Source organism: Palaemon carinicauda, chromosome 37, assembly GCF_036898095.1.
Source record: "Palaemon carinicauda isolate YSFRI2023 chromosome 37, ASM3689809v2, whole genome shotgun sequence".
Taxonomy (NCBI): Eukaryota; Metazoa; Arthropoda; class Malacostraca; order Decapoda; family Palaemonidae; genus Palaemon; species Palaemon carinicauda.
This window is the reverse complement of record NC_090761.1, coordinates 18,435,797-18,439,846: the sequence shown is the minus strand read 5'-3', so window position 1 is coordinate 18,439,846 and position 4,050 is coordinate 18,435,797. Positions and strand designations below refer to the sequence as shown.

At 30.6% G+C, this 4,050-nt stretch overlaps 1 long non-coding RNA gene across 1 annotated transcript in view; it reads left to right on the top strand.

Moving 5' to 3' along the window:
- The first annotated feature begins 206 nt into the window (after positions 1-206).
- Positions 207-4,050, top strand: part of LOC137629477 (uncharacterized) — a 281,705-nt gene continuing 277,861 nt past the window's right edge. Inside the window, exon 1 of the long non-coding RNA XR_011041519.1 lies at positions 207-283. This is a non-coding gene — a long non-coding RNA (uncharacterized lncRNA). The remainder of the gene's footprint in view (positions 284-4,050) is intronic.

Below are 4,050 nucleotides of genomic sequence, written 5' to 3'. Positions count from 1 at the left end.
ATTATTTTGAAGCTCTCGATACAACTTGTATAATTTTCAGCTTATCTGTAATTAATAATGTAAAATGAATAAAAATTATCATAAATAGATGATTAGGAAGATATACTGTACTTCTAATAAATACCCAACTAGCTTTAAAATCAAGCCAATCGAAGAGCATAAAACTATATAAAAGATCTCATTACTAATATACCCTAATCACCCGCAGGAAATGACCTCCAGACACTCAGAGCTGCAACCCACATCCCAGAAAACAGATCGGTGGTCACCGGGAAATGAACAGGTAAGCCCTTATTCAAACTAGGGTTTGCCCTAAATATGCACGACCCCAAGATTCCTAGTTGGCTGACATTACTATGTCTGTGATTTTGAAATTGTCGTTGGAAATGACATGACCAGATTCAAATGAATGGTCATAAATGGCCGAAATTGTGTTCTTAAAGGCCTATTGTTGCGTACCGATCTCCCCATGTGCTCTGAAAGCCTGAACTGAAGCTGTCTAGACGTGTAGTCCTCATTACGGAGTGCACATTGATAAGTGTATATGACAAGTTTCTGATGCACAATTTAGAACTGGTAGGACCATCTCATTAAATACTTTTAGAGACAGTGACATTTTATTTTCATAATCTCATTTTGTTTATCAAAGGTTCCCATCCAATGGTTATACTTCTTTAATTTCGGTCTCGTTCCTGGGGAAACGCTTGCTGTCTATCCTAAGTATGTATATTCATTAACAATCTCTAGAGACTCGTCCCTAACTTATTTGTTGTCTCTGCATTTTCAATGAACATTATCTTAGTTTTACTCTTATTCATGTTCAGTCGTATATTTCTGCTTTCTCTATTCAAATCTATCAGCTTTTGTAATTCTTCCCATGATTCACTAAACACAACTATGTCATCTGCAAATCTTGTTGTTGAGGAATTCTCCATTAATATTAATTCTTACATGTCCCAATCTAAATTCTTAAAAACTTCTAGTCATGCTGTGAATAATTTATGAGAGATGGGGTCTGCCTGTCTAACTCCTTTCTCAATCGGAATTTTCTCCCTACTTTTATATAGTTTTAGTATTGCTGTACTTCCTGTATAGATATCTTCAAGTATTCTAACAAAAGACACTTCTATTCCTTGTTTTTGAAGTGCTTTCATTACTGCTGATGATTTGACAGAATCAAAAGCTTTATAAAGGCCAAACATAGTGGTTTGTAATACTCTGTTGATTTTCCCAATAGGTGGTTAATTATATGTATATGGTCAGTTGTTGAATACCCACTTCTAAAGCCTACCTGCTCTCTTGGTTAATTAAAGCGTAGCTGTCTTTTTATTCGGCTTAATATGATCTTTGTAAATATTTTATATAAAAGTAAACTTATGGGCGGTAATTTTTCAGGTCTTTTGTGTATCCCTTTTTGTGAATTAGTATGATAAAGCTTTTCCAAGCTCTAGGTATAGTGCATTCTCTCTCTCTCTCTCTCTCTCTCTCTCTCTCTCTCTCTCTCTCTCTCTCTCTCTCTCTCTCTCTCTCTCTCTGTATATATATATATATATATATATATATATATATATATGAGTGTGTGCACATATATAGATGTAGATAAATACAACCATATATATATGTATATATAAATATATATATATACAGTATATATATACTGTATATACAGTATATATATAAATATACTGTATATATACATACACACACACACACACACACACACATATATATATATATATATATATATATATATATATATATATATATATATATATATATATCTTTTTTTCTGTGATCAAAGTCTGTTACCCCAGATTGAAAAAATATACTCACGGTGTAGAATTTTAATTCTCAATTCAGTTTTTTATGAAGACCATAATATATCTACTAGATACTAATCCGGTGCCTTGATACAAAATCGTATTAACTGTCATGTAATTAAAAACTTAGAACCTGAGGAATAAATGATTTTGGTTGATTATCCTGCGAGTTTGTTAATAATGAAATTCGTCAAATAGTTATTGAAAACAATCTAATCAGGTAATTAAATCGGTGGATCTTCAAAAGTTCAAACTTGCAGCAAATGTTTTTATGTTGAAGAGGCTGACATAAGTCTATGTTTATATTTTTACATATTAAATATTTATTTTGATGGTTTTCACGTTAAAATATATTTTTTTTTTTTTGTTCATTACTTCTGTGGTGATCTATTTATTTCCCTATTTCCATTCCTCACTGTGTTATTTTTTCCTGTTGGAGTTTTTGGGCTTTTAGCATCTGGCTTTTCCAACTAGAGTTGTTGCTTAACTGATAATAATAATAATAATAATAATATTAATGATAATTAATGATATTAATGATAATGATAATTAATGATAATAATTAATAATAATATTGATAATAATAATAATGATAATTAATGATAATAATCATAATAATAATAATAATGATAATGATAATTAATGATAATTGATAATAATATAATAATAATAATGATAATAATAATATAAATAATATTAATAACGATAATATTGTTAATAATAATAATAATAATAATAATAATAATAATAATACGCTAAGAGTTGCTGTACAGTTATCATCTACGGTTATTGGCGGTTATGTCCACCCAAGGCCAATATTGGCCTTGTGTCCACCGCCAATACCTGTGGTTGACGACTGCAAGGGCCAGGGATAACGATGGGAAAGAAGAGGCGTTGCCGTACATGATTACGTTTTATTCTCTCAAAAACGTTCTATCACCAACATTCGTATCAATGTGAGGAAGACAATTCTTCATTGCTAAAAATAGGGAATAATAATTCCGTAGTAGGCCTACTTACCGATGTTGCAGGGAGTTCAACACCGGGGATAGGCCTAGTATTGCAAGGCAAGTAGTACACACTGATCCAAAGTGTTTTTTGTTCTGCAGAGCATTAAAGAAGTTTCCTATTGAATTCATTCTTAATGATAATGATAATAATTAATTAATTAATTATTATTAAATATGAATTATTAATAATTAATTATTAATTATATATTAATAATTGATAATTAATTATTAATTGATTATTAATAATTGATAATTAATAATATTTAATAATTAATGATTAATATTTAATTATCAATTACGTATTATGAATTATTTATTATTTATTTATATATATATATTATTTATTAATTATTAATTATTATTATTTATTGGTTATCGGTTATTGGTAAATGATAAATGATAAATAAATATTAATAAATAATAAAAGACATGAAGTACGGTATATGGAAAAAATGAAATGAAATTCGACCACAACCTGATCTCTTTCCGAATAGCTGTTGGCCAGGGCAAGAATGCAGACATGACGGTGCTTCTGATATTAAAGGAATACCCAGCAAAAATTCACCAGACCACCAACTAACACCAGTATACACATTCATCTTCAGACGGCGCCTTCTGAATGCATATGTCAATCAGTGTAGTTTCTCGCTTATCTTCGTTTCGCTCACTCATGCTCTGGCCTAGTTCATACAATAAAAAATTAAAGAATAGTACATTGCAATAACTTTCAGTCGAATGAAAGATGAAGTCTGCTGGGGGAAACTCTCTCTTTCTCCTTTGCTTAGGTGTGAAATTATTAGCCTGATGGCTAAACGAGCGCTATGTGAATAACCTGTAAATGGAGCAGCAGGCTGAAGTATTTTAAGAAACCGACAATGGAGTCATCTCCCGCTCATCCGCGGTTTATATACCTAGACCGTGTGCTCATCAATTGAGTGCTTTACGACGGTATCATTTATTTTTTTTTTTTTTTTTTTTTTTTTGGGATCGAGGAGTTGTATACGTGAAGCAAAGATTCGTTTTATGATTATAATTGGGGATTCTGTTAACATTAAGTTTAAAATCTGTTCTCACGTACAGGTAATAACTTTATTAAGAATCGTATAATTGATGAGTATACTACTGTAGAATTCTTCGACCTGTTTATTTTGTGTACGCAAAACATATTATTATTTGCCTAGCTACCACCCTAATTGGATAACCAGGATGCTATAAGCCCA